Raw genomic sequence first — 13,281 nt, 5'->3', positions numbered from 1 at the left:
TAGCACCCTCTTCTCCAGTACTGCCCTATATATTCTAACCACCTCAGCATCCCTGAAATGAAATGTCTGTATTTTCAATTTACTGAGACTGCCATGCATTCCTTGGGTCCCCCTGTTATGTGTCAAGGTCCAGAAACTGCCTACAAGAAGAATGTTGGAAAAATTGTCATACGTTACTTGCTTTTGTTCTTTTAATGATTATAGTTTTTCACTGCCTATTTTCCAACAACTGAAATAGGTGTTTTATATATTTTGCCTAGGTTTATATTTGTTTACAGTTAAAGAACAAGCCTATTCCTAGATAATTCAATTTGAATGTAATGGGAAGTCCTTTGAATCTATTTCTTATTCGATAAATTGTAGGTTCTAACAATGTTTCCTGGCCTATTTCACTAGTTGGTTAGAAGGTAAAATGAGATCATGTACATGGAAGGACTCTATGAAGCATTATACAAGCCTGAGCTATAATAATAATGTTAACAGCAATAACAATCATGATTAAATAAATCAGCAAGCTCTTCTGTAAGACCCATTAGTGTGGGATCAGAACAGATTAGAGAACCGAGAAATACGCTCTGTACAAATACAGCCACTGACACTTGACAATGTTGCAAAAACAATTCCGTGGAGGAAGAATAGGGGTATTTTTGGTGTGGATTTTTTTTTTTTTCAACAAATGGTGTTAGAGCAATTGGATATCCACAGGCTTAAGAATGAGCCTTGACCTAGACTCCACACCTTATGTAATAATTAACTTTAAATTCATAAATTTAAAGGTAACACATAAAACTATAAAATTTTTAGAAGATAATATAGGAGAAAATCTTTGAGACCTAGGGTTTGGTTAAGAATTCTTAGACATGACACTAAAAGAATGATCCACAAAAGAAAAATATCGATGAATTTGACTTCATCAAAATGAAAAACTTTTGCTGTTCAAAAAGCTGTTAGCATGAAAAGACAAGCTACAGACTGGGACAAAACATTTGCAAACCACATATCTGACAAGGGACTTATATCTAGAACATATAAAGAATTCTCTAAGTGCAACTTCAGAAACAATAAGAAACAATCCAATTAGAAAAATGGGCAAAAGATATGAAGAGACATTGTACCAAAGAAGATATATGGATGGCAAATAAGCAAATTAAAAACGTTCAACACCACTAGCCATTAGGAAAATGCAAATGAAGACCAAGATGAGCTATCACTACATGCCCATTAAAACAGCTAAAATAAAAAATAGTGATGAAAGCAAATGCTGGCAAGAATGTGGAGAACATGACTCACTCATACATTGCTAGTAGTAATGAAAAATGGTATGGCCACTCTGGGAAATGGTTTGGTAGTTCCTTATAAAACCAAATATACGCAAACCATATGACCCAGCAGTTGCACTCTTAGGCTTTTCAGAGAAATGAAGACTTATGTCCACATTAACACCTGTACACAGCAGTTCATTTAAGTCTGATTTATAGAAACTGGAAACAACCAAAATGAATTATAGAAATTCATTCACCCATAGCATGGATACTACTCAGCAATAACAAAGAACAAACCATTGATACGTTCAACAACTTACATAGATCTCAAAGGCATTATGTTGAGTGAAAAAAGTCTGTCTCAAAAAAGTTACATACTCGATGATATTTATGGATGTAGAATTCTTGAAAAGACAAAATTATAGAGATGGAAAACAGATTAGAGGTTGCAGGGGCTAGAGATAGTGGGGTCAGGCAGTGGAGAGAGGTAGATATGACTGACTATAAAGGGGTAGCATGAGGGAAATCTCTGTGGTGATGGAATAGTTCTGTATCTTGATTGTTGTACTGGTGGTAACGTCAACTTATTCGTGTGATCAAATGACACAGACCTGTACATACATCTTGTATCAATATCAAATTCCTGGTTTTGATATTGTACCATACTTTTATGTAAGATGTAACCATTGAAGTAACGATTCTGGGTGCAGAATACATGGGTTGTCTCTGTACTCTCTTTTTAACTTCATGTGAATCTATAATTATTTTAAAACAAAAAGTTAAAAAAAAAAAGAGGCTGCTTTGAATATGTTATGGAAAAGAGACTTGCAGAGAAGAAATGGTAGAATGGTGTGGGTGTGGGGGAAGTGATAAGAGACCAATTAGGAAGTTTTCTGCAGTCATCCATGAAATGGCTGGAAATTTATTCTAACCAGGCTACAAGTGGTAGAAATAGAGAAAAGTGAATGGATATGAGAGATTTTTAGGTAGTAAGATAGGAAGTATTTCCTTGGTGTGGATATGGGATGATGGAGAGGAAATTGTCAGCAAAACTCCCAGGTTTCTGGATGGCGAAACTGCATGGATGGTGGTGCCACTCAATGACCTAGGCAATGAAGAAAGAACAGGCAGGTGTGCAGGGATTTGGGTGTGGAAAGTGGATTAGTTTTAGACACGTTGAATTTTGGGTGCTTTTGAGACAGCCAAGTAGAGCTGTTGAATTGATAGTCAGGAACTCAGAGTTCAGTATGTGGAAATTCTGAACATACAAATGATATTTAACACCACTGGATGAGATTTCTTAGGGAAAGAGTAACAAGTAGAAGAATTGAGATCTTACGATCTAGTCTTAGGAAATTCCAACATTTAATAGGCTGGGTGGCACAGGACAAGTATACAAAGGACTTTAAGGGGGAGTTGCCAGAGAAATAGGAGAAAAGCCAGAAGAGGATAATATCTGGGAAGCTGAGAACAGAAAGTATTTCAAGGACATAGTTCACGGTACTCAATGGTCTGAGAAGTCCAGTTAGATTAGAACTGAAAATCACCCTTGGGTTTCATGATATAGAGGTTTTTGGTGACGTATTGAGTGTCTTTTCCCCTGCCATAGCATGACAGAGTAGATTGAGGAGCCAGGGGGTGTAGTAAAAAAAAAATATATATATATATATATATATATATATTTTTTTTTTTTCCCTGAAGTTTGGCTGTGAAGGGGTAGAGAGAGCTATGAAGAAAGGTTTTCATATGTTTATTTGTTTTGAGCTAGAAGAGAAGATATGGCAAGATGCATAAATGCCAATAGAAGAGGATTGAAAATACACAAATAAAAGGATATGATACAGTACCTGAAAAGCTAAGCGGACATAGGTTCCAGAGCACACAGGTAGAAACATAACACATTATTTTTCCCTTGGAGAAAGAAGTACCTGTCATTTAGTAATGCCGAACTTTTGATTGTAATGATATTAATAATTGTGGCGATTGGTTTTGGTTTCTATTCTTTGTTTGAATGAATATTCTTTAATTAAATTATAGGTTATTAAAGTTTAGATGAGACATTGAGAATGACCTAGCTCAGCTGCCTACTTTTACCAGTTAGAAAACTGAAGCCTGGGAGGATGAGAGGAGTCACTCCTCTCCGTGGTGTGTTGGGTTTAGGCTTAAATCACCAGGATCACTTTAATCCTCTTTCATCTTCAGCAAGTCAGTAAGCTCCTTTGAGCCTAGGTTTCTTCACGGACAACATGGATCATAATTGTTTTAAAGAGGGGGATCTTTGGGACAATCTGCTTTTTAAAAATATTTTTATTAAAATATAGCTAACATACAATGCTATGTTAGTTTTAGGTACACACAAGTTTTTCAACATTTATATACCTAAAGAAGTGATCAACATAAGTCCAGCAACCATCTGACACTGTACCACCTGACACCATATATAGTTATTACCATATTATTGATTATATTCCCCAATCAACTGTTAATGCCCTCTAAAATAGTCTTTATTTCAATTAATTGTATTCTTTATTTCTGATTGGTTCTTTTATATGTTTCCTATCTTCATTGTTGTGTTTCCTATCTCTTTGTTGAAGTCCTCCCTGAGATCACTGAGAATCCTTATAACCAGTGTTTTGAACTCTGAGTTTGGTAGATTGCTTGTCTCCATTTTGTTTAGTTATTTTTCTGGAGCTTTGTTCTGTTCTCTTATTTGGAACACTTTCTTTTTCTCCCCATCTTGGCTTCCTCCCTGTGTTTGTTTCTCTGTATTAGGTAGGTTTATTGCATCTCCCAGTCTTAGGAGAGTGGCCTTATATCTGTGGGGCTCAGTGGTGCAGTCTCCCATGTCACCTGAATGGGGTACTTCAGGTGTGTTCCTTGTGTGGGTTGTGTGTATCCTCCTATTATAGTTGAACCTTGGTTACTTGTTTTCACATCAATGAGAAAGATTGATCCTAGTGCTGATTGGTTGTGAGGACTGGCTATGACTACAGTGGAGGAGCTATGGAGCACGGGCTGACCCTGTGGAGCAGGATTCACTTTACCAGGGCCCTGGTGCCCACCCGGTGCAACCTTTGGGTTTGCCCTTTGGGTGGTCCTCAGGCTGGGTCTGAAGCTGGCCACTAGGCATGCCAGCCAAAAGGTCTCCTGGGAGGGGACCCATTGCAGGCCAAATTCAGCCACTGTGCCCTGCCCAGGGCCACCTTGCATGAGCCACAAAGCAATCTGCAGATGGCCACCACTTGCTCTGGGCTTGTGTCTCAAGAAGGTGGTGTCTCAAGAAGGCAAGCCGCAAACCAACACCAACTGTCACTAGTGCCCGGTGTATGGCTGCTCAGCCAGAGGTACAGGACACACCAAAGCCAGATGCTGCTTGTTTGGGTTTGTAAACCTTTGAGAGATTTTAGGACAGTCTGCAGCCTGAGCCAAGACAAGACATTTTTACAGATAAGCCACTGGAAGCAGGTTGGGTGGGCCCAGAAGTTGGGTGTGGTGGGGAATCAGGCTAATGGTTGATGGACATGGAGATATGGCAGCTACCTGCATCTGCACGCTGGGAGTGGGGAGGGCTCAACAAAAAAACAATGGCTTTCGCCAGCTTCTCCGTCCAAGGGAAAGCTGCCCCTCCAGCCCTCATCCTAAAGTCAGACAACTCAATTCCTCCCCACACGTCCCTGGTGCTCCTCTCATCACAGCTCCTGTACTGGAGTTCAGAGTGAGTGAGTCCCTCAACAAGTAAGTCCATGTGCGGGCCCTATAAGTGGAGCGCCTGGGATTACAGCCACCTTCTGTCTCACTCAGCCATATCTCCACTGGTTTTCACAGCCAAGAATTATGGGATCTTCTCCTCTGGCACTGGAACCCTGGGCTAGGGAATTTGGTGTTGTGCTGTGACCCCTCACTCCTCCAGGGAGGCCCTCCACAACTGAGATATCCCTCCTGTGTTTTAATGGTCACACTAAGTGTGGGACCAGGCCGTTCTGCATCTCTGACCTTCCTACCAGTTGTGAAGTGGCTTCTTCTGTATGTCCTTAGTTGCAGGGTTTCAGTTCAGCTAGATTTCAGGCAATTCTCAATGATGGTTGTTCTGTAGTTTAGCTGTAATTTTGATATGGTAGTGAGAGGAGGTGAGTACAGCATTTACCTACTCCTCCATCTTAACCAGATCACACAATCTGCTTTTTCGTTGATACTACTTTGAAAAAAGATTTTATTTCCCTGATCACCAGCTTCTCTGTTTGAAGTGTATAGGCCTTATAGGTAAAATAGTTCAAATAACTTGATTACAGTACAGCAGTCTGAGTTGTGGAACCAATGCTATATTTGAAATGTAAGCATGTGACTTGTTTTTAGGTGTCTGTTTGAAAACGACTGGTGGCGTACTTGTATTTGGACAGAGCAGACCTGATGCCCAGCCACTGTAGATAAGACTTAGATCTATACTTAATGGGCGCCACTAGAATTAAGGCTTCTGGGTCCTATCTGCAGGGCTGGTACTTGTTCTGTGCTACTACTGTTGCATCTGCTGAGACCACTGGTGGCGATTCTGTTCTTCTTCTGTTGTATAAAGAACTCCATTGTCTTGAGGAGCATAGGCACAATAGGATACATTCTGTTTTTCCGCTTATTTTATTTTTGTGCTTTGAACCAACACTGTCTGAAAACATAAATCTTTATAACTTTCTTGGCATAGAAATTGTCTCCCTCTGATTTTATGTATTTAGGTGTTTGTGTTTTTTGTTTGTCTTTTAATTTATTTTTGGGATGTTTTAACATTTTTTTTAATAAAATAATTTCAGTCTTATAACTAACTTGTAAAAACAGTCCCAGAAATTTTCATATACTCATCTTCTAGCTTCCACAAATGTAACCATAATACAATGATCAAAGAAAGTAAAAACAGTACACACAGTACTTTTAATTAGTTGACAGAGCTTATTGAAACTTTGCCAGTTTTCACACTAATGTTCTTTCTGTGTTCTAGGATCCAAGCCAGCATCCCACAATTGCATTTAGTTGTCACGTCTCCAATCTGGGACAATTCCTCAGTGTCTTTCTGTCTATTATGACCTTGATACTTTGGAGACCTGTTGCTCAATTTGGATTTATCTGATGTTTCCTCATGGTTAAATTTGGTTTTTCATGCTTCTCCCTTTTGAGCATTGGGTCTTGGAATTTGGGGGAACTGGGATTTGTATACTACTTGATTCATCATCAGACTGTGTTTTAGTGAGAGGAGTGTTCATTGTGAGGAAAAAGAATCTGCTTCTGGCTCCACCTCTGAAACTATAAAATTAGTCCTCAATGTAACTAATGCAACACTTATGGTTCACCTCTGGGTTTTCATGAAATATTTTCTAAGGCATATGAACTTTAAGTGTTATATTTTTTTTCTGTGCTATTTAAAAGAGCTAAGTACCCGAGGGTGTCAGTTCTAAATCCCTATCATTAGTCATCATTAATTCATAAAGAATGCAGCTAAATTTTCAAAAACTAATTCTTAGACCAATTATTGAATTAACCAAAATTCCTAAAGACTAGAGTTATTCATAAATAACTTCATAGCATAAGAGCTCCTTAGGTGAAATGCACCAGTAACAAGTCATGGGCACGGAGGGATGGACTCAAGACCTATGACCCTGAAAACTTACTTTACCTCTCTGTGCCTCAGTCTCCTCATCTGTAAAGTGGATTATAGTAATGGTTTTTACATCATAAATTTGTTTAGATAATTGAATTGAGTTAATAGAAATAAAATAACTAGAAAAGTACCTGTTACATAGTAAACACACTACACGTATGTGTATGCATACATACATGTAAACTTACATATGTGTATATTCACATATAATATATAAACTTACATTATTACTTTAAGAAGATGTTAAGTGAAAAAACTGACAGGACTAAGAGAGTATATGAGATAAGGGAAAGGTAGGCATATATCTGTTAGAACTCCTATTTGCAAATAATAGATATTTACTCTGTCTTAGCTAAGTTGAAAGGAATTGATAACAAGGGTATTGGCAGACAGAAGTTCTGCTTCCAGCCAAAATGGAGTAATGGGGACCAGATTTCCCCTCCTGCTTGAAACAACTAAGAAGTTAGATAAAATAAATGAAGCAATAGATTTCAAGGCGTTGGACATTAAGCAATGAACGACAGTTATCCCTAAGAGATGATAAAAAGAAAATATGAGACCAGCCTTACAAATGGCCCAGCTTGCTGCCTTGAGAGAGTTTCTAGCCTGCAGTTCAGGGAGAGTGAACCCGTAAAAAGCCTACTGGGGACCCTGAATTGGGGAGGTGGAGTCTCCAGGCAGTCCAAGGAGCTGGAGTTTTCAGGACGCAGCAGCAAAGAGGATAGAGCTACACAGAAATATATGCATAAGTGCTCCCTTGCATATTCAGATGAGTACTGAGCAGCCCTCGTGGATCAGGAAACTCCCTGACGCAGAGAATGAAAACCTGAAAGGTTAGTTAGAGGGAACAGTGTCTAGAACTCATACACAGTCACAAATAGTGCCTGTGCTCAGTCTGACACAGTGCCTGTGCTCAGTCTGACTGGAAAATGGATCATTGAATGGATCATTGAATAGAAGGATCTTACTTCAGTAGTGGTGAAAAAATTAGCCCTAGATTAAATTACTAAGAAGTAGACTGTGATAAGTTAGCAATGTATACTATTAAACTATATGAGGTCAGACAATTAAGTTTGCGAACTCATCCTAGAAAATGTGCTACATACCCCATTGCCGAATATCACTACGGTCACCTTTAAAGTACTCCCGTTGGGAAGCTGTACACCGATGCCAGTGCCCAGTCCACCCTTCAAAGCAATTTTGGAACTCTTTTTCTGGGATGGCCATCAGAGCTGTCGTCGTATTACCCTTGATGTCCCGAATGTCATCAAAATGTCTTCCTTTCAATATTTCCTTTATCTTCAGGTAAAGAAAGAAGGCAGTGGGGGCCAGATCAGGTGAGTAGGGAGGATGTTCCAATATAGTTATTTGTTACTGGCTAAAAACTTCCTTACAGAGAGTGCCGTGTGAGCTAGTATATTGCTGTGATGCAAGAGCCATGAATTGTTGGCAAAAAATTCAGGTCTTCTAACTTTTTCACACAGCCTTTTCAGCACTTCCAAGTAGTAAACTTGATTAAGTGTGTGTCTGGTTGGTACAAATTCATTATGAATAATTCCTCTGATATCAAAAAAAGTTAGTAACATGGTTGCAACAAGTTCGCGAACTTAATTGGCAAACCTCATAAATTCTAAAGCAATGCCAAAGTAACAAAACTAAGAGATCCAGCAAAGAAGTCAACAAAGGAGATAAAGTGGATTCATAAAAGTGTTCAATTAATGCAAAAGAACACAGAAAAAGATGTAATGTGTAATAAAGGACAGATAGAAAACAAATAGCAAGATGGTAGCTTTAAACCTAACCATATAAATTATCCCATTAATTGTCAAAAAATACCTCAGTTTAAAATTAGAAATTTTTTCTGCCTACAAGAAATCTACATTAAATATAATGATATAAATATATTAAAAATAAAAGCATGGAAAGAGATATACCATGCTAATACTAATAAATGAAAGCTGGAGTGACAATATTGATAAAGTAGATTTCAAAGCAAAGAATACTGCAAGGGATAAAAAGTCATTTTATAATGAAAAGAATGTAAATTTATCAAGAAGACATAATAATCCTAAACTTTTATGCACATAATAATAGAGTTTCAAAATAGATAAGCAAAAAGAAATAGACAAATCCACATTTTTAGTTGCAGATTTCAATCTCGCTCAATAGTTGATGGCACAAGAAGACAGATAATCAATAAGGAGGTAGAAAGTCAGAAAACCGCTATAAACCCACTTGATAATTAACATTGTTAGAACACACTACACAACAACAGTGGAACAGACATTCTTTTTAATGCATATGGAATAAATACCAAGATAGACAATATTCTGGGCTATAAAACAAGTGGTAATAAACTTGAAAGGATTCAAGTCATGCAAAGTATGTTATTTGACCTCCGCAGAGTTAAATTAGGAATCAACAGGAAAACGGTATCTGAAAAGTGCCCAAATATTTGGAAATAAATAATACTTCTAAATGACTCATGAAACATGAAAAAATTAAAAGGGAAATTAGAAAGTTTGTTAAACTGTATGAAAATAAAAACAATGTATCAAAACTTGTAGGATGCCACTACAGTAGTACTTGAAGGGAAATTTGTAGTACTAAATCCTGTATCCGCAGAGATGAAAGGTATTTATTTACTTTAAACCTAGAGCAATAAAACTTTGCATAATGATAAATAAAAATGTCAGTGGAACAGAATAGAATCCAGAAATGGACCCACACATATTTATACACTTGATTTTCAATAAAGGTACAAAGAAGAAAGAATGTATTTTCCACAAATCGTATTAGAACAATCAAATACCCTAATACGTGCACACACACACACAAGAACTTCAAACCATATCTCACACCATATACAAAGATTAAATCAAAATAGATCATAGAGCCAGATGTAAAACCTAAGATTATAAAACTTGTGGAAGAGAATATAGGAAAAATTCTTTGAGATCATAAGTTAGGCAAAAATTTCTTGGATGTGGTACTAAAAGCAATTCATAACAGAAAAAATAAATAAATGAAGTGGACTTCATCAAAATTAAAAACTGCCTTTTAAAAGACATTCTTAAGAGACTAAAGGTAAGTCACAGTCTGGGAGAAAAGTGAAACTACTTGTGTCCTGAATATGTAAAGAGCTCTCAAAACTCAGTAATAAGAAAGCAAATAGTCCAATTAAAAAAAATGGGCAAATGATTTGAACAGATACTTTAGCAAAGAATATATGTAGATGGCAAATAAACACATGAAAAGATATTCAACATCATTATTCATTAGGCAGTGCAAATTAAAACACAATGAAATATCACTTCATACTTATTACTAGGAAGGCAAAAATTTGAGACTTACCATACCAAATGTTGCAGAGAATGTGAAGGAACTGGAACTTTCATATTGCTGGTGGGAATATAAAATGGTACAATCACTTTGGAAAATTCTTGGCAGTTTCTTAAGTTAAACATTACCTACCATGTTATCCAGCCATTCCACACTAAGTATTTGCCCAGAAGAAATGAAAGCAGATATCCATATAAAGACTATACATGAATTTTCGTAACAGTTTTATTTGTAATAGCCAAAACCTGGAAACAGCCCAAATGCCCAATAGATAATTTCCGGTCTATCTATACAATGAAATACTATTAGCAATAAAAAGAAATTAACTATTGATACTTGCAAAAAGCTGAATCTCAAAATAATTATGCTGGATGAAAAGAAACAGACAAATGTGTACACTTTGTATGATTGTATTTATATGAAATTTCTGGGAAATGCCAAATAATCTACAATGACAGAAAACAGACCAATTTTGCCTGGGGTGGGAGAGAGTGGGAATATGTGGGAAAGAAGGATTACAAAGAGCATTAACAAACTCTTGGAAGTGATGGATATCATCACTAATGGGATTGTGATGACAGTTTTACAGGTGTAGATGTCTGTCAAAAATGATTATGTAGTTTAAATATTTGCAGTTTATTGAATGTCAATTAAACGTCAATAAATTTTTGAAGAGGTGGGGTGTGGCGGTTGGACTATCAGTAGCTCAGATAATCTCCCAGGGGCTACTCCATGTAGAAGCTGCATAACAAAGAATCGTGTCCCCAATTGTCTTGCAAATGTGTCTGGCTATCACTCGGCAGGCTGAGCACTAGATGTTGGGTCTTGTGCCACCAGCACCAGGGTCGTTGTACTAGAGACACTTTTTTTTTTTCATGATTAACTATTTTATTATTCAGGAATTGATAGGACAAAGAGAAAAAAATCAATAAGGATACAGAGGATCTGAACAACAATATCAGCCATTTGACCTAATATCTAGCAATACGGAAGAAGTGCACAATTCACATTCTTTTCAAATGCTAGAGACACTTCTTGAATCGCTGTTGTTTCTGCCTCCTGAAACTAGATGCAGCTGCTCTTTCTCTTCTCCAGAACAGATCCTGTTCTTTCATTCCTCTAACTTCTGGTTCAAGTCTGGGGCTGCGGCTGTTTCTCAGGTAGGTCCAGGGCGATGTGCCTATGATGTAACTGAAATAGGTGCCGGGACCATGTATGCCTGCTTCATAAGATGCAGCATTCTGCAAATGCTACAAGGGTAAGCAAATGCTGGGCATCCGAGAAGAAGAATGACCAACATCGGGAGTCAGGGGGAGTCAGGGATGCCCTTGAGGTTACTCTTCGTGTCCTGGTTTCCTCAGCTAAGAAAGGTATTAAGATTTCCATGACAATAAATGAGATCACGTATGTGGAAATACTTCATAATTTTCAGTATAACTGTAAAATGTCATTTTAAAAACCTATAAACCTTTAGAATGGAACATGTTTTTGGCCAACTAAAGCCTTAAAGGAATAAGCAAGAGTTAAACAGCTGAGGGAAAAAGGCCCAGTGAACAAACAGCATGAGACAGGGAAAGACCTAGATGTCAGGTTGTGAAACAACCAGTAGAGGGCCCAGAAGAGGGAAAGGACAGGGAGGAGTCACTCTCTGAAGGACCTTCTTTCTATAGCTATTTTTCGTAGCTTTAAAATGCAATAATGATGCATATTTTAGCAAAAGCATTAAAGTTAATATATTTATACATTTTGAACTCTTTTGCTGCCTATTATACGTAAGTTGAATAAGAATACTTTATGGTTGTCATAAACTATTTTTATATCAATGTGTTGGCATCTGTATAACCCACATTACCAATTCAAATCTGGTAATAATGCTATCACTTCCATTCTAATTTGTTTGTTCTACATCATCCTCCTGCAGTATTTTGCATCTTCACCGCCCCCCATAAAAAAGCCGCAAAGTTTGGTGATTCCAATTGAACTGACTCGACACTTTAATGCCACATGTCACTCCTATGACTTAGCCTTGCTTTTAGTTTGTACTACAGGGGTCACCATTGAAAATAAAAGCATCTATTCTATAGGGACACATAGATAAAGAACTTACAACTGCATTTAGAGGGTTATATATAACAGCACCTGCAGTATAATGATAAAGTAACATTAATTACTTCAGGGAATTATTTGCTATGTTTTTTTAAATAAACTTAATTTAGAACAGTTTTAGAATTACAGGGAAATTGTGAAGACAAAACAGAGTCCTCATGTATTCTATACCTAGTTTCTCCTATTGTTAACAGCTTACATTATGAATAGTATGGGATAAACATAGTATTAGTATTATATGCTAGAATTAACGAATCAGTATTGATACATTATTATCAACTAAGATGCATACTTTATTTAGATTGCCTTACTTTTTACCCAATATCTCTTTCTGTTCCAGGATACTACATTGCATTTAGTAATCATGTCTCTTTAGGCTCCTTTTAGCTATGACAGTTTCTCAGACTTTTCTTGTTTTTGATGACTTTCACAGTTTTAAGGTTTGCTGGTCAGGTCTTTTGTAGATTGGGATTTGTCTGATTTTTTTTTTTCATGATTAGACTGGGGTTATCTGTTTGTGGGAGGAAAATCAGAGATAAAGTGCCATTCTCATCACCTCAAGGACACATGCTATCAACATGACTTATCATAGCTGATGCTGACCTTGGTCACCTGAGTTAGATGTGCTCTGTAATGTGTGCTGTTTATGTTGTAGCCACTCGGCAATTATTTTTTCATTTTCCCACCTATATTTTATTATGAGAATTTAAAAACACACAGTAAATTTGAAATTTAAGTTTTTATAATAATATTTTATATATACCCCAACATAGACACTACAATTGGTGTTTTACTACTCTCACTTTATCACATACCTGTCTTTCTATCCATTTTGCCATTCATCACATCAATCCATGTTTTCCTTTCTTTTTTTTTTTTTGATTTTGTCATTTATTTTAGATTCTGCCAATTTTGTCCCCACATATATGA

Source organism: Rhinolophus ferrumequinum, chromosome 9 (genome assembly GCF_004115265.2).
Source record: "Rhinolophus ferrumequinum isolate MPI-CBG mRhiFer1 chromosome 9, mRhiFer1_v1.p, whole genome shotgun sequence".
Classification (NCBI taxonomy): domain Eukaryota; kingdom Metazoa; phylum Chordata; class Mammalia; order Chiroptera; family Rhinolophidae; genus Rhinolophus; species Rhinolophus ferrumequinum.
The sequence above is the reverse complement of the archived record's forward strand: the minus strand, read 5'-3'. Positions refer to the sequence as shown.